An 18,482-nucleotide genomic window follows, 5' to 3' on the forward strand; every position below is an offset into this window, starting at 1 on the left:
ATGTTTTCTTAAGGTCATTTTCTGAATGGGGAAAATCCTTTCTCTTCCTCGTCCAACCTTTATTGAAGGAGGGACCCCCACTCATCCTCCTTGTCCTCCTCTTTAGAGAAAAGATACTCTGCATGTACCCAGAGGTGTGTACAGAGATCCTTTGTCAAGAGGAGGGGATAGGGCTGCCAACTCCAGGTTGGGAAATTCATGGAGATTTAAGGGTGGAGCCTGGGGGAGGTGGTGTTTGGGGAAGGGAGGACCTCAGGCTAAAATACCACAAAGCCCAACCTCCAAAGCAGCCATTTTCTCTGCTCTGATCTCTGGAAGTTGGCAACCCTAGGAGGGGAAAATCCCACCCTCATTCAGCAAAAAGGCCTTTTTTGCACATGCTCAGAGGCACCGTGTCCTTTCTCTGGGGAGCAGCACCTCTCTCCCTAGGCTTGCCAACCTCCAGGTGGCACCTGGAGATCTCCCCAAATTGCAACTGATCTTCCTGGAGAAAAAACAGGTGCTTTGGAGGGTGGACTCTAAGGCATTTTCACCCCACTGAGGTTCCTGCCTTCCTCAAACCCCACCCTCTCCAAGCTCTACCCCAAAAATTTCCAGGAATTTCCCAACCCAGGCCTGTCAACCCTAAGACAGCCAAGGTAATGTCATTCAGGCTGTTTGAATTTCCTTTCTGAAAACTTAGCTCAATGAGGTAAGGGATGGGGACTAGCCTATCGGATACTGTCTGCTGTTGTAGATATGTTCCTACTGGGTTGTTTGATGTTGCTAAAGAAGTCATGCAAATTAACCATGTTTTTTAAAGAAAGGATTCATCCCCGTGTTTGATTTTATCCTAGTTTTCAAATTATCTCCTACCACACCCTCTTGTATCTGTTGATCTGATTGCATAATGTCTGTTGCTTTAAGTGGACTCTAAGGCATTTTTACCCCACTGAGGTCACTGCCCCCCAACCCCCCTCTTCAGGCTCCACCCCCCAAATCTCCAGGAATTTCCCAATCTGGAGTTGGCAAGCTTATTCCAGGAGAAGCCCTTTGCACGTGCCCAGAGGTACTCGTTTCGTAGGGTTGCCAGCTCTGGTAAGGGAAATTCCTGGAGATTTGGGGGTGGAACCTGGGGAGGGGCCTCAGCAGGGAATGATGCCATGGAGCCCCCCCCTTCGTTCTCTTCTCCCCCTATTTCTTGAGGGGAGATTACATTGGGCCCTCACGGTCTGGCCTTCACGTACCTTTTCTTTATTTTCTGCCATAGGAGAAGCCCTTTGCCCATGCCCAGAGGCACCCTTGCCAGCTCCGGCCAGGGAAATTCGTGCAGACGTGAAGGGGTGGCTCCTGGGGACCTAATAATAACGCCTCCGACTCCCTTCCCCTCGAAGCAGCCGACCCCCGTGGCTTAGAGAGCGGCCGCCCTTCCGGGAGACCTCCCGCCTGGAGTTGGCACCGCGGCCGCGCGGCCCTGCCGGCGCCTCCCCTCCGCCCGGCCGGCGGGCGAGGCGTGGCGGGCGAGGCGGGCCCGCGAGGAGGAGCCGGCGGGCGGCGGCGGAGGGCGGAGGAAGGACGGGCTGCCGAGGAGCAGGCCGCTTCGCCGCAGAGCCAGCACCGCCGCCGCCGGCTCCGAGGCCCCCAGGTCGCTCCCGCCCGCGCCGCCGCCGCCCCGGAGGAAGGAGAGGAGGGAGGGAGAGAGGTAGGCCCGCCGGCCGGCCCGCCCTTTTCGGGGGCGCGGACAGGAGCCCCCGGGCCCTTCGGCGGGAGGGGAGGGGAGGGGAGGGGAGGGGGCGCCGCTTGGCCCTGGACGGCGAGAGCCGCCCCCGCCCCCCTCCGCTGAGCCGCCCCCTGCCCTCGGCGGCGCCCCTCTGCCCCGCTCCGGCGCCCCCCTCACGACGAGGCGGTTCTTCTCGCCTACTCTCCCGCTACTCCGGGCGCTACTACGAGTCCGGCGCGCTCGACCCTCCGCAGCCCGCCAGAGGTTGGGGCTGGGGGCTTTCCTCCCTCGCCGACTCCGCTTTGATCCGGGAATCTGAAAGCCCCTGAGGTGCCGCCTCAGTATGGGGCTTGCTCCGCGGTTATTGTTACTGTTGTTGTTACCTGGAGTCTCCGTAGCTTGCCAGGGGTTGGGACTGGGATTGTTGGTACCCTCACCAACTCAGATTTGATCCAGGAATCGAGGAGTTAGTGAGGGACTGCATTAGATGTGGCATGTTCCCTTATTGTTATTATTGTTATTATTATTACCTGTACTTTCCATAGCCCACCAGATGCTGGGACCAGAATTTTTCTTCCCTCGCTGATTCAGATTTGATCCGAGGATCTAGGAGTTAGTGAGGTATCGTCTTAGTATGTGGCGTGTTCCCTCATTTTGTTGCTATTACTATTACTACTACTACTACTATTACTACTACCGCTACTACCAGTACTTTCCATTGCCCACCAGATATTGGGGCTGGAATTTTTCATCCCTCACCAACTCAAATTTGGTCCAGGAATCTAGGAGCCACTCAGATATCACCTTAGTGACATATGACCTCAGTATGTGGCAGGTTCTATTGTTATTGTTGTTATTTTTGTCGTTATTGCCTGAACTTTCCATAGACCACCAGACGTTTGGGCTGAGATTTTTGGTACCCTCACCAACTCGGATTTGATCCAAGAATCTAGGAGTTAGTGACGTATTGCCTTAGCATGTTCCCTCATTGTTGTTATTATTGTTATTGTTATTATTACTGTACTTTCCACAGCCAACCAAATGTTTGGGCTGGGATTTTTGGTCCCTCCCCGACTCAAATTTGACCCAGGAATCTAGGAGCCACTTAAGCATCACCTGAGTTAATGGCATGTTCCAAGTAGCGCTGATTTTTGTTGTTATTATTATTATTATTAGAATTAGAATGATTATAAAAGCTCTCCCACCATTCCCTTATTTCACTTATTAATATTAAGGGTTGCTGGGGGAGTGTTTGAGATTTTTAAAGGGAGGGGGTGACACACTCAGTATCTCCTCAGGCTCATAGCAATTAAGGATGATGGAAATAATGTCTTCCCGCTATCATTTAAGCTTATTAAGCCCCCCCACCCAGCATTTTCTCAGTCTCATTTGTAATGACAGGAGATGTCATCATTGGAACCTGAAGGTGTGTCCCCCCCCTCCCCTGCCCCACTTTAATTTTGGGGGAATCGTGTTCCTGTGATCATTTTGGGGTTAAAGTCCTTGTTGTCTGCCCCCCCCCTTCGTATAGTGCAGTGTGCTCCTCTTATTCTTGGACTTAGACCTCCCCCTCCCAAATTACTCCAGGCTTTTAAATGGAGGTGCATTGGTGTGTGTGGGGTGGGTGGGGGGGTAGAGCTTGTATTGGCTGTTGTAGGTAATGCAGACCCACAAAGTACCTTCCCTGCTTCCTTCAGATGAGGGGTGGGGAAGCAGAAACCTTAGGGGTGCAGCTGCTGAGAACATATTGGTGTGTGTGCTTTGCTTACTGGACTGTCGCGTCCCCAGATGACCAAGATTTTCACCCTTATCCATAGCAATGCACTCTCCCTGCCATAACAGCTCATCACATTGCAGGATTATTTCCTCTCTGTGTGTGTCTGTGAGAGAGTGTGTGAGATTTCTAGTAACAGGAATGACAACAAACACACATTTATCCCAGAGAATAAAGCATGCTTTATCCTTGCCAGTGTTGCTGTGTGAATTGCTCTCTCGTTAGATCCCCCCCTCCCGTCCTAAAATGTACGCAATTGTTCCTCTGAAATTAAGACTGAAATATGAGAGAAATAAAACCGTCAAGGCGGAAACATTTGTTTCTCTTTTAAATAAAATTTCTGGGTCAGCTGGGTGTGCTGAAAGAGGTAGCCATGAAAGCATCAAAATGACAAGAAGCAATTTTAAAACCGGTTGGCAACTAAGGTGAAGCAAACAAAAATTACGTTTTGTGTTGCTCTCTAGCAATTATGTTGTCTTTGTCAAGGCTGAAAACGCTTTCAGAGTAAGGCGCATTGCTTTATTGGGAGGGGGATGTAAAATTGCCCTTGCAATCTTTTGATCTCTCCTTTAAAGCCATGATGATAGTTTCGGGTGGGCAACCATGTGGTCTGCAGTAGAAAAGCAAGATTCTAGATGAGTGGCACCTTAAAGAGCAACTAGATTTTCATGGTATGAGCTTTTGAGAGTCAGAGCTCGTACCCCGGAAATCTGGTCTTGAAGGTGCTATCGATCTGCATCATGCTCTTTTACACCCTAAATAGTAATATGCATCCTATTTACTCATTATCTGAAGATCAGGAAGAACAAATGAGAAATCTTCGTAGAAGGGCTTTGCTTTCTGCAGTTTGCTCTGGGTGGGTGTGTGAGTGAATGGAAGGAGGAAGGGCGAAAGCTACAAACAAAGCCTCTCTCCCTTCCCCCAATAGCGCTGCGAAGTGGGGGTTTTGTCACTGGTTTCAGCTGCATTGGGCTGGCGTGCTTTGTACAGAGATAATGTGCTAGCCTGGAATATGTACCGTCTCATGCTCAGATGGAAACATTCCAACGAATGCTTCATATACGAGAGAGTTGCGCCAGCTCAGATCGCTGCTGTGCATCAAAACAGCAGTGGGGGTAAGCAGCTTAAAGGAATAGTGTCAAGATGGGTTCATGCTCTTGGAATAAATGTTTAGTTGTGTGATGATAATAAGGTTCACACGTCCGTTCGTCAGAAGGGCGCTTGTCTCTCGAAAGCTTATACCCTGGAGATTTTTTGGTCTTTAGGGGTGCTACTGATCTTGAATCTTGCTAGTATTCCGTGTTAAACTGACTCCATATATATATCTGTCTATCAATTACATTTTTAAACCTCATGGAAGTTCTGGCTTCCCCATTTTGTTTTCACAACAGCCCTGTGAGGTAGGCTAGGCTGAGAGTGAGTGATTGCCCCAAGGCTAATAGCAAGCTTTGTGAGAATTTAATTTGGTATTCTCGGGTTCGAGTCTAGCATTCCAACCACCATATCACATTGTTGTTCATGTTTGTCTTCTTCCTGGCCAACACGGGACCCAAGTTGGTTAAAAACAGTAATATATGATAAAACTGCTTTCCATGGTCATAGATCTAGAGGAGTTAGCTGTGTTAGTCTGTAGTAGCAAAAATCAAAGAGTCCAGTAGCACCTTTAAGACTAACCAATTTTATTGTAGCATAAGCTTTCGAGAATCACAGTTCTCTTTGTCAGATGACGAAGAGAACTGTGATTCTCGAAAGCTTATGCTACAATAAAATTGGTTAGTCTTAAAGGTGCTACTGGACTCTTTTTGATATGATAAAACTGTATGCTACAATGAAGCTAAAAGCAATTAAACTTTAAAACAGTAAGTATAAATTACATTGAGATCACCGATAAAAAAACCCCTATGCACTGCTAGAAAAGTATTCTCTTTTGTCCAGACTCAGACTGAATTCTTTAAAACAATGCATATCGAATGTTTGAAGTTCAGTTTAGATATCAGAGCTAACAGCCTTTGATGGAGCCCATTATTTTTGAATGCCAAAGGTTGGACCTTCCTGTGTTTCTTTGTCTTCCCCAACAGCATTTGCATAAGTAAGCGAAGGAATGAGGAAAACCCATCTCAGTAATGTTGTTACATGGTTGTTCAGCTGTGTGTTATCAGTGAAAAAAGGCTTGGTGGTTCTCATTCACGTATCTGCCTGGGAGGTAAAGCACTAACTGAATAGACGTCTCCACATCTTGTTGCCTTGTTCTGTATGTTCAAAGCAATTCACATATTTATTTAGTAATCTCAGTGTCTAGTTCATGACAATAAATCAGCTAATATTGCTGACAAAAAATGAAATGAAAATAAGAGCAAAAGTGTCCAAAGCTGAAGAGCAGGCAGGGGATTTCTATAGAAGAAACAAGATGAGTGCATGTTGTCGGCTGCGATGTTTTCGGGATGTATCACACCTCCCTTCTCCTTGCACCGTAGCAAAAGATTCGGTTGCTTTTCCTGTGAGAGGTTGGCGTGCTGTTGATAGATACAGAATACCAGCAGTTTCATTAAATTAATTTATTTACTTCTTTGATACTCTGCCTTTCTTTCCAAGAAGATTTTTTCTTTATTTAAACTATAAAAGCTATAGACGATAAACATAGAAAATAAAAACCCACAACATTTTAAAAGAAAAAAAGGACGCACTAACAATACATAAACAAGGAAGGAAGAAAAGGGAAAAAAACCCTAAAACTAAATTGAGTTCTGATTTTCTCTGCAATAAATATACATCATTTTCAAAGTCTCGCTTATTCTGAGTCAAACATAAGAGCCCTCTTTTTTCTATTGCTCATAATTCTTAATCTATAAATCTAGATGTCGTCAAGTCCTTAAAATCTATTTCATGTAAAATGTCTATAAACGGTTTCCATTCAGTCAAAAATGTAACTGATGTCTTTTCTCTAATCAGTGAAGTAAGTTTTGCCTTTCTTTCCGATAGGGACCCAAAGTGGCTTACATCCACCTCCATTTTATCTCCACAACAACCCCGTGCGGTAGGTTAGGCTGAACGTGTGACTGGCCCAAAGTCACCCGGCAAACTTCCAGGGAAAGGTTTTGATAACCTTTGATTTCCTAGAATAAGTAAATAAATGCACAGGAATTTTGTAAACTGTCTTTCTGTTGCAGTTGTGGACGCTAGAGCTGTTTGCCAATGAGAAAATGTAAAGCGTATCTCTGTAAAACAAGCAAATAGGATATAAACTGCGAACCTAGGTGTGTTTACCTGGAAGTAAGTCAGTGAGTTCAGGATTTCAGCCTTAGTCTTTTAACACACAAGCACCATTAGTATCAGGTGCATGCACATTTGAGGTCTCGCGGAAAGGAAAGTAACTGGCGTGTGTGTTTTGGATCAAAGAAGCAGCAGGTAAGAGAAGGTTTATCCACCCATCCCATTTCTCCAAGCTCAATCGCCATCCTTCCAAGTTTCTTCTTAAAAACTGGCGCCGGGGCTGTGTTATATATGTTTGTTTGTAAGGTGCACCTAAGGGCACTGTTCTCTGCGTACACTGTTTTGACCTTTTGATCTGCTGTTAAGGTCAACATTTAGCTGAAACTGGTGTCCTTTTCTCACCTTGTTAATCTCACATTTTCTTAGAGTTTGCCAATAAAGTAATATTATATCTAACGTGCAGATGAGGGCAAGTTACGGTCATGGTGGGACCTAGTGACTCTCATATGTTGTAGGAACAATGCTTATCTTAAACCTTTTACTGCCTTGATGTATTGACAGTTCTTGAACCTTTTCATTATCAAGCTGTTTAAACATACAGTTCGCTGGCAGCGTAAATGGAAAAGGTACAGAGCGTTTTTAGCTATATTCCTAACTGTCAGAGGTGAACACATGTAACTGCCTTGAACTGAATCGCGCCATCAGTCCATCAAGATCAATCTTGTCTACTCAGGGTCTCTCTCCAGGGTCTCAGGTGGAGGTATTTCACATCACCGACTACTTGACCAATTTAATTGGAGATGCCGAGGATTGAACCTGGTACCTTTTGTACACTAAGCAGATGCTCTGCCATGAGGCCACTGGTCCCTGTCTCAAATGGATGCCAATGTTTCTTTCTCGCACTTGTTTTTCTCCTGTGGTCCACTTACTTTCCTTTATTTTTCTTTGCCTTTGATGTAGTTTACAGGTGGGAAACTGGGACTGAAGGTCCGATGCTTGGCCGGCTAGCTCCATGGCTAAATTAGAATTGTGGAACTTTACCTCAGTGGTTCTTAATCTTATTTTATTTATTTATTTACAGGGATATATCTGTGCCACCTCTTCAAAGTCCTACTGAGGCTTCCTCAGGAGGTGGTGGGCTCTCCTTCTTTGGAGGTTTTTAAGCAGGGGCTAGGTGGCCATCTGACAGCAATGCTGATTCTGTGAACCGAGGCAGATCATGAGAAGGAGGGCAGGAAGAATCACATCAGTGCTTAGTTCTTGTGGCTCCTTCTTACATACCCAGGGTAATGCCGATCGCCACCTTGGAGTCAGGTAGCAATTTTCCCCAGGCCAGTTTGGCTAGGGATCCTAACAATGTTTTGCCATCTTCTGGGCATGGAGCAGGGGTCACGGGGTGTGTGGCGGGGGGAGGTAGTTGTGAATTTTCTGTATTGTGCAGGGGGTTGGACTAGATGACCCTGGAGATCCCTTCCAGCTCTATGATTCTAAGTAGACTTACAGTTAAAACAATGTCACAATATAACAACAAGCCATTGGACAGAAATCTTAAATATCCGTAAAATAGAAGCAGAGCATTCAAAACTGGTAAGATAAAACCCTTAATTGAATCCACTACTCCTGTACACGCCTGTGCCCAATAGAAAACTAAGACAGAAAAGCAGTATTCCAAACAATACAACTATTGGTACCGGCATATTGTTAATATATGTAGACGAGAGAATTGCGTTGTCTGAAGTGTAACAATTTTCCTTTTAGCCTAGTTATTATTTTTTGAGTAACTGACTTCAACCTTGTGTTTGTTGTCATTACAGCCCCTCCGTTTTGTTTTCTTTTGTTTCCGTCACACGTACTTAGACTGACGGATAAAGCAATATTTTTGTTCGTGGGTTTTTTCGCCCATTTGATTCCCATTTGCAGTTTGTTGCTTTTTTAAGGTCCAGAAGGAGAAATCTAGCCTCTGGGATTTAATCCTCATGGGATGAGCAGTATAAAACAATTTGCTTCCCCTAGCTGACAAAAGCATTGTAAGTAGGGGAAAGGAGCTGCCTAAAACCTAGACTGTCCCCCTATTTGTCCCCCTTCCAAGTCTTGTAGATCCCCCCTCTGCCCAGGGGTGTACGTGCAGCTTTTTTAAAGAATCACTTTTTTATCTTGTATTGCGGCCCAACGATTACCTTGTTTGTTCAAATTAGCTATTTAAAATATTGTAAAATCTGTACCGGTTAATTTCAGTAAACCGCTTCACATAAATACGTTATTTTTGAATTATCCCAAATGCTTTAGAGGTGCATAGATTAGTTCGGCAACTGCCGGTTTAGACTTTAGGTAGAAGTGAAAGCCAGGGTTGTATTACGGTTAGAACATTGGATCAAGAATCAAACTAATTGTGACGGCAAACTCGTGGCCTTCAAGGTTTCGCCATCGCCATTTAAGTTATAACGGCACAGAGCTCTCCCCACCCCACTTTATGTCTTTTCAAGTGCCAAAAAAATGGTGGGATGTGTGTTTGTAGGTCTCCTGTTGATGTTTCAGCGTGTGACAAGACATGGGTTGGGGTTGGGGGAAAGCTTCATGTTGCAGGCCCAACCACAGTTAGACCCTCACGGCATTTTAAAATCTCTTTAAAGTGGCAATGCTGAACCCGTGGTAACCACAAGCTCATTGTAATGTTTAGTTTGACCATAAGTTCTTGAAGATCCACGTTCAGATCCCTGCTCACCTTGCCCGTGGGCCAGTCATTCTCTATTAGTCTAATATACATCACAGGGTTTTAGTGAGGATAAAATAGAGGGAGAGCCATGTATGCTGCCCTGTGTTTCTTAGAGGAAGGGTGGGATGAAAAACGCACTACATCTATTTATCTAATGCAAAACATGGCCCCATCTGTGGATATTTAAATCCAGAGACTGGAGCCATGAATAGACAAGATAGATTTTTCTGCAACTCTGAGAAAAGTCCTGGGTTTGCAGAAAAATCTGAAATCTTTAATAACAAATACATTAAGGGAAGGGAGTTAAAAATCCCCCAGATTAAAAAAAAAAACGATGCCTGTACCTTTAAGAAATAGATGCCTTCCGAGATCTCAGAGGTCATTTTGGAGGTTGCTAGGCAACCACAACAATATTGCCACTCTTCAAGACTTGCCTTCTGTTAGTAAAAAGCAGGGGGAGGGGCAGGACTTTTTCCAGTGCTGTTTCAGTTCCCCAGTTTACAATTGTTCCCCTTCCCCGCTGCTGTGGAGTGAGGGCTCATCAGGGCTAGGACTGGCAGCAAGCACCAGGCAACTCACTACCATGTGACTCACCCAGGGCCTCTGGGTGACCACCTGGCAACTCATTACTATGCGGCAACAGCCACCTCACAACTCACCTGAGTGACTTCCTGCTGTATGATTTGCACAACTCTCACTCGTCCGGTGTTGGTTACAGGACAGCTTCATGCCATACAACTCGCTGTGACCCAGCGGCAGCCACTGCACAACTCGTATGACTTGACCGGGCCCGGTGGTGGCGGCCACACAACTCATCTGAACATCTTGCTGTTGCATAATTTTTATAACTTTGCAAGCCTTTTCCCAGGAAGAGTCTGTCTGGGGAAGGGAAGGAGGAGAAGCTGAGCCGAGCATGATGTAGTGGTTAGAGTGTCACAGTAGGAACTGGGAGAGCCAGATTTCGAACTCGCACTCTACCATGAAATCTTGTTGGGTGACGTTGGGCCAGTCACACTCTCTCGCACTAATCTACCTCATCAGGTTGCTGTGAGGGACTCCTGTTGGAAGAAAGGTGGGGTATAAAGGAAGTAAATAAATTGCAATAAAGCTGGAGAGGTCAGATAAAAGGGAGGTGGGTGGCAAGGAGGAAGCAAGGAAATGGAACAGGATATGGGGGCTGTCACAACCACCACCACCATTTTATATACCGCCCTTCAGGATGACTTAACACCCACCCAGAGCGGTTTACAAAGTATGCTATTATTATCCCCACAACAAAACACCCTGTGAGGTGGGGTGGGGCTGAGAGAGCTCCAGAGAACTGTGACTAGCCCAAGGTCGCCCAGCTGGCTTCAAGTGGAGGAGTGGGGAATCAAACCCGGCTCTTCAGATTAGAGTCCTGCCGCTCTTAAGTGACTGATCCAAGGTCGCCCAGCTGGCTTCAAGTGGAGGAGTGGGGAATCAAACCCGGCTCTTCAGATTAGAGTCCTGCCGCTCTTAAGTGACTGACCCAAGGTCGCCCAGCTGGCTTCAAGCAGAAGAGTGGGGAATCAAACCTGGCTCTCCAGATTAGAGTCTTGCCGCTCTTAAGTGACTGATCCAAGGTCGCCCAGCTGGCTTCAAGTGGAGGAGTGGGGAATCAAACCCGGCTCTCCAGATTAGAGTCCCACGCTCTTAACCACTACACCAAACTGGCTTAGGAGGGAAAGAGACAATAACGGAAGGAAGAAAATGTTCCCCCTGCAAGTCCTTGCAGGTTCCCTGCTTGTAAATAAATGAGAAATTGCAAGGTACTGCAGGCTGCTAAAGATATTTATACCAGTGCCTAGGATTCGAAAGCTTTTTTTCAGCCCTGTTTCCAGCCCAATATTGATTACATTTTCTGATCTGGGTAGTGTGTTATAATGTCGAGTGATAAAATCCTAGTTTCAAAAACGAGATTTTTTTTTTAAAAGTAGAATTTAATTGAGCCTTTTTAGATTCCTGCTGTGAAGTTTCTCTTAACTTTAAAAGATTAACATCTTTTATGGGTATTTAAGGTGGATGTATTTTAACTTAAGACCTGTTCGGAGGATCTTAATAACATTACCTTTGCTCGTTTTGGCCCCAGGCGAAGAGGTTTCCGGGTTTTAAATTAATTTCCTTTGCTCAGGTATATGTTGCTAGAAAGAAGCAAGACAATTAGTAGAGAGCTCTACTCTCCAGGTTCTGCTTACGCATTAAAAAAAAGAGTTACTCATGAGGGAGATGCACCTTGCTTCTGTACCTTGTACGATGTGAAATGTTCTCAAGATTATCTCTGTGTATAGTTAGCCAGGAGTTTTAGCATTTTGAATTTCTCTAATGCTCTACAGAAAGCCTGCATTTTAAAGCCATTTAAATTGTGTTTCCGTGACCTTGTGACAAATGCCACTGAGAATGAGTGGCATATAATTTCCATAGCACAGCTAGCGGCTTACAAATAAAAATCATATATAACAGATTGAAAACGGTTTAGTGTCTTGGAGCCCGAACTGGATTTTCGTATGCGTATTTCAAGCATTTGCAGGCCACTTTGAAGAAAAAAGTTAAAGCCGCCTAATTGGGAAAAAGTCCAACTAATATCAGCAAAACTTCCTTCTAATTAATCGGACTCAAATGTGTTCAGGCATCTGAACCTGCTGCTCAGCATGCAGCTGTAGAGAACGGCTGACGCAAGACTTGCCTTCGGCTGAAAATCCAAGTGGTGCCACTACCCAGCAATAGAGAATATATTTTGCTGCCCTTTAATAGAGCCACACATCTGTTGCCTTAGACAACTGCTGCAGCATGCATCGTGGTAGCAAAGGACTGCTTCCACAGAGATTTTGTTCTGGTTTGGTATTTTTCGAGCAAACGTACAATGTTGTTCTCCACTTGCAGAGTCTGATATAGCAAAATAAAACAAAAGTCCAGGGGCAGCTTAACAACTAACAACAGTGGTTTCAATATGGATTTCTGTGTGTGTCAGTGCTCACTTCTTCAGATATCTGAAGTGATATCAGGGGAGGGGCCGTGGCTCTGCTATAGAGCATCTGCTCAGCATTCAGAAAGATCAAAGTCCAGTCAGTGGCGTCTCCAGGCAGTAGGTGATGTGAAAGACCTGTGTTTGAAACCCCGGAGGGCTGTTACCAGTCTGAAAGCCAAGCTACAAGGGACGCCTGATATGAGTTGGACACGTGTTGCCTGGCATCTGCCTCGCCTCCCCCATCTTCTCCCAGAGCCATGCGGTGTCATGGACAGAGCCAAGGTGGCCACTCCCGGCTCCTCTCGGCTCAGCAGGGTGAGGCAAACACCGGGTGAGCTCACCCTGCTGACTGGACCACGGCCCGTCACTGCACGGCTCTAGGAGAGGGCAGGGGGCAAGGCAGATGCCGGGCGAGCAGCTACAAGTGATGCTACACTTCCCATCAAAACTTGAGGGAAACTGACACGTGTCCAGCTTGTGTCAGACGTCACTTGTAGCTTGGCTCTGAGTAGACAGTACGGACCTTGATGGACCCATGGTCTGATTCAGTATAAGACAGCTTCATGTGTGTTCAAGGGGCCAGTAGACTTGTTTTATTGTCCACTCTTGTCCACTTTCTTCGTTGTCCGCCATGTTGCTGTGGTCTTTCTCAAACCTGGCTTGGAGTGGTCTTTTGGGAAAGATCACAGTCAAGGGGTGTTTATGTGCCATGTGGATGGGAGGGTGTGCATTTTCGCAGGTCCTGCCCACATCGGCACCATTTCCCTTGCCTCGGCCCTCCTGCAGTTGCCATTTTCCCTCTGTCACCACATGACAGCTTTTTTTTTTAAAAAAAAGGACAATTGGTATATTGTTACAGCATTATACTGTCCTGTCTACTAGCTCCTCGGAATTTGGCAACTTTCAGTTTTTTCAAAACAGTTAGGTACTATATAGAGGGAATGCCATATCTCTGCAACAAAAAGACTTATGTTAAAAAAAATTCTGAGAATTCTTAGGAGCTAGTAGATGAATCGTCGTAACGTTATAGCAATTTCTACCCAAAAAATCCCCCTTCGACCTCAGGTCGTGTGTGTATGTGGGCGGGGGGGAGGGGGGTGGCCATGGGAGGGAGGGAGACGAGGAAATCGCGGAGAGTACTTGAGTGTGTATGCTTCTGTGCTACTGTGGCAATAGCAACTAAGCAGCGAATCATTGCTGGGTGGAAGCAGCCCTGGCCTTCTACTGGCATAGCTTTAGTGGTGTGCTGCACAAGGCAAGCGGTCAGCCGTAAACAGTGCCCTGTTTTGTGTGTGTGACATTCATCCCTCTGCAAAGTCCATCTCTTCTACAAAGCCCGCCCTTGCTTAATTTGCTTCTGTTACACAGCCCGTGTTTGGCATCAGGGTATGCCCTGTGTGATCTGCAGTCAGGGCCTGATGAACAAACTTCCTCTTGGTCAGAAGCCTCCAAGGGCCTGTAGTAGCCACAAGCACCTGTGGGCAGCGCCTTTCCTCTCTTTTCAGCAGCAGCACTGCCACCTGCCTGCTCTCACTCTCTGGTAGGTCAAGACTGCCTGTCTTTTGTTTGTCTCTCAAGAAAATAAGGAACTAGTCCCTTGTGACTTCTTCCTGGTTGATTTCTGCTGCTAGCAGCTGCTGTAGGGGTAGGGAGGGGGCAGGCAGTAGTGCTATTGAGAGGGTAAGAAGGATGGTCCCTGGGTAAGCTGTAGCAGCTGCCACAGTCACCTGCAGGCTTCATGTGTCTGCTGTACGTAATTCAGTGTTGATCTAACCTTATCTCATGCAGTACTGGCGACCTTCGTTGAGAGTGTGTAGAGTAGTGGTACTAAGTCTGTGCGCTCATTGGCTCCGCAGCTAAAGCTCTGACATATTGTCAGTCTGGTGACTGCTGCTAATCCGCAAATCCTGAGAACTCTTTTAGAGACCGTTGCCACAGGTGTAGAAATGCAGCATGTCTAGAGTCACATCGCTGTAGCATGTATCAGTCAAGTGTGAATCTGGTAATCAGTCTACTCATGTCGTAGAATCCCTTGGTCTTGTGTGATGATTGCAGACTGCTCATGAAAGATTGCCTGTGTGAGCCCCCCCCCCCCCAAATTCCTAGTGCATATAAAATTAGCATGTCTGGAGGAGAAGCTTTAGACTAGCTTAGAGCGCTAATATTCTGTGAACAGGGAATGAAATCTTCTTTGAAAGGATTTTATTCCTTCTCATCATAGCAGCTTGCAGTCTACAAAGAGCTATGGCTGTGAGACTTGTGGACTAACTTTCAGGCGGTTTGGCAAATGCATCTTTCAAACTTGTGTCAGACTTTTTGCTTGATAAGGGCTATTTCCTACCGTTTTCTGGTTGCTTTCCAACATATGTCTTAAAATGAGATAATCATTATAGATAGAGCGATGAGTTTTTCTGTGAGCATACTGTCACATGATGCTCTTTCAACCAAAAGATGTATGCAGTTTCAGATTAAAAATTGGCCTCCTGTATCAAAGTTCTAAATGTCATTTAAATCTCTTCTGCATTAAAGTAACATGAAAAGAGAGGAACCGGTAGAAACCAGTACTCCTCAGGGCCTGGGGAACATCCAGTTTTTATCTCCCTTCCTCCAGTGATATTTATCTATCCGAGAGCTGAATGTTGCTTTTCTGTTCCTCATATTTCCTTAGTTTGCTTTGCTGAGTGGCAGCATTTTGATTTTGAAGATGTGCTTCTATAATTAGCTAACCTTACTCACACAGTGTGTTAGCAACATGTTAGTAATTTAGCTGTTCAAAGGCGATGTGATGCTGATACTTGATGAAAGGAGGAAGTCTACTTTTATCATTAGGCTGGCATCCGGGACTTTGGGGTGGGAATCAGGAGGGCCTTGGTTTGTGAGTGACCTGATATTTTGTGCATTTGGTGGTAGTGGAGAGTGCCCTCAAGTCATAGCTGATTTATGGTGACCCCTGGTGGGGTTTTCATGGCAAGAGACTAACAGTGGTGGTTTTCATGGCAAGAGACTAACAGTGGTGGTTTGCCATTGCCTGCCTCTGCAACCCTGGTCTCTGTTGGAGGTCTACCATCCAATTACTAACCAAGGCCGACCCGGCTGAGCTTCTGAGATCGGATGAAATCAGGCTCACCTGGACTAGCCAGGTCAGGGCATTTTATGCATTTGGGGTGCAGTCAGTTAAACAAACCAGGAAACAGATGTGAAACATTAATCCTTGCTATTGGGAGGCAGTATGAAACTTCTGGGTTGGCTAGGCTCAATATAAATACCAGTAGCCTGGCCTTTTTGTCTTTCAGGGTAGGAATTTCTGCCTGCTGAACTTCAGCGTCTGCATCTGACCCTATTTTGGAGGTCTGACTTGTATATAGTCCACAGCCCTGGCCTGGCTCAGAGAGTTGGCTTTAAATGCAATTAATATCTTAATCAATCAAGACGGACTAGTTGATATGTTTGCTGTTGTAGTTGTATACAGTGCTTTGTAGTCTGTCCCTTTATCCTTTTCCCCAGGTTTCAGAGAGAGGATGCTGTGAACACTTGACAAAAATTGCTTTGGAAAGGGTTTTTTCTCTGTTAATCCTTAAAAGAACATCTGTTTATTGGGTATGAAGGCCGAAGCTCAGGTTTGAATGGGCATTCCCCACAGTAGCAATGCCTGGTTACTGATTCATGGTTTTGTTACAACTGGAGCTATTTATATTCTAGAAGTTGTGGAAACTTGTCTGCTGTACAGGAGATTGCTAACAGATCTCGGGAATGCTTACGTTTTTCAAAGCGCTGACCCTGTTGACTGTCTGTCCTTGATACCAACCACAATGATAGGTCATTTCCCTCCAAACCATAAGGTCAGTTTTGTACATAATGTAGTTTATTTAGCAGAGCATCTTATAAACCAGGTTAAACATAAATGAGTGTAGCCTTCTGTGACTCTTTTAAGGACCCCGGATTCTTTTGAACAAGACAGCTACTGCAGAGCATGGTGAGAAGAATGCGCGGAAGTAGTAAATTAAACAATTCTGCTAATAAATAGAAACGTTTCCTGTAAGAAAGTCAAGCATTTACTGAGAACAGGGAGTGGAATTACTCTTTTTGAATGAGACCTGTGGGCAAAATGGAGGCTCAGAGCTAAACTATACGAGATGAATTACACGAGGATGCTCAAGTGAAGGGAGATGCAATGTTAGCCGGGAAACGCAGTTTGAATTTTACCTCCCTCTACAGAGCCAGCAAAGATCTCTCCTCAGAGGGTTTGTTAATTTCCTCTTTGCCTCCCCAAAGGCTCTGTCTATTATTAACCAACCCTCTGAGGAGCGATCTGTGCTGGCTCTGTAGAGAGAGGTGAAATTCAAACTATGCTTCTCGACTAACGTTGCATCTTCCTTCACTTGAGTGTCCTCGTGTAATTTGTCTCGTATAGTTTAGCTCTCACAGAGTTGCCCCAAACCAGAAAATAAAGCAGGGCTAGAAAGTTAAAGGAGTGAATCAAAATGACCCCTAAATGTAGAATGTGACATAACAGCAGGAGAGGAAGTCCAAGTGAGGTTTCACTTCCTCTTCTTATACTTGATGAGAACATCCAGTGCCGAGTCCAGACGTCTTTTCCTGGAGGAGAGATCACGTGGTGGTTCACAACTGCACAACGTGCATCTCTTCACAGAGCATGTGACAGATGATGAGTTCATCTTCAGACAATCCAGAGAAGTTTGGAAAGGACAGGCAACATAGTTCACCTCTGCTTCCTCCACCCCTTCTCCTCAAGTTATTTATTTATTAAAATTTTTACATCTCAGCTTGTTGCGGCTCAAGGTGGCTTACAAGTCACAAGTGAAAGCATGCAGAATATAATAAAACCCCTGATAACCCCCGTCCCTCTTAATGTTCACAGCATTGGAAGTGGCTACAGGGAATCTGCTGGCAGTGAATTTAATTACTTGTTGAGTGAAAACGTACTTCCTTTTGTCCGTCCTGAAATCTGCTGCCCGGCAACTCTGTCAAGTACCTCTCAGCATGGCATTTGATGCTAGGCCCTGTTTGTCTCCAGTTTGGGGAAGCGTCATTGATGAACATGATGTTTGACTGGTTACCAGGTAGGGTTGCCAACCATCAAGTGGTGTCCAGAGATCTCCTGGGATTACAACTGATCTCCAGGCCACAGAGGTCAATTCCCCTGGAGAAAATGGCTGTTTTGGTAAGCGGACTCCGTGGCATTATACACCGCTGAGATCTCTCACCCTCAAACACTGCCTTTTTAATGCTTCACCCCCAGAATCTTCAGGAATTTCTCAATCCTGAGCTGGCAACCAAGGGATATTTTTAATTTTTAACATTGCTATCCTTCCTTTACTGTAAGGTGCATAGGGTTCCCCTCCCCTTTTAATCCTCATAGCAACCCAGAGATGGAAATTAGGCTGAGAGAGAACAGCTGGCCCAAGATTGTCCAATAAGCTTCATGGCAGAATGAAGATTTGGACCCATAATTTATCAGTCCTAGCCCCATGCCCTAACCACTCTAAAGTTATAACTGGCACCCTACAAAAATTAAGTGTCATGGCCCCACCCTCTCTAGAGCGATTTCTCCCTCCAGTGAGCAGCGGCAGTAAGAGCTTCAGGTGCTTTTTGGCGCCTGCTCTCAGCCTTTGCAGGCACCGGTGATGTACAGTGGGCCTGGGCCCTAGTTCCGTATGAAGACACATGCACCCCAAAGCACACTTCATGCGCTGATGTCGGCGTGGTAGATGAGGTGGCATGAAACTCTGGTCTAGAAGTGTAAGGCAGATGTCATATTTTTCTGTTCTTGGTAGAGTCCATGGTAAAAGGGAAGGGCATGGTGGTGCTTCTGCATAATGCAGAAATAGTTAATATGATAAACTAGTTGGTCAAGTAGTTCAAATTCTGTATTTGCAAATATAGGAAAGGGCAGTTTTAAATTACTTAGAAGACATGCCAAGCTGTAAACTTGTTTGTGCCCATTGGGGCCAAATGCCAGAGAGGTGGCTGTGTAAGTCAGTTGCACCCAAGGCAACAAAGGGTTTTGTGGCACCTTAAAGACGAACTCATGCTATTGTGGCGTACACTTTCCATGACTGATAAGTCTTTAGTGTCACTT

At 45.6% G+C, this 18,482-nt stretch overlaps 1 protein-coding gene across 1 annotated transcript in view; it reads left to right on the plus strand.

Annotated features, from left to right (window-relative positions):
- Positions 1–1,537: 1,537 nt before the first annotated feature.
- Positions 1,538–18,482, plus strand: part of SMOX (spermine oxidase) — a 68,487-nt gene continuing 51,542 nt past the window's right edge. The window contains exon 1 of the mRNA XM_054990325.1: positions 1,538–1,681. The gene's annotated coding sequence lies outside the window, so the exon portion shown is untranslated. The remainder of the gene's footprint in view (positions 1,682–18,482) is intronic.

This window comes from Eublepharis macularius, chromosome 10 (assembly GCF_028583425.1).
Source record: "Eublepharis macularius isolate TG4126 chromosome 10, MPM_Emac_v1.0, whole genome shotgun sequence".
In the NCBI taxonomy this organism is placed as follows: Eukaryota; Metazoa; Chordata; class Lepidosauria; order Squamata; family Eublepharidae; genus Eublepharis; species Eublepharis macularius.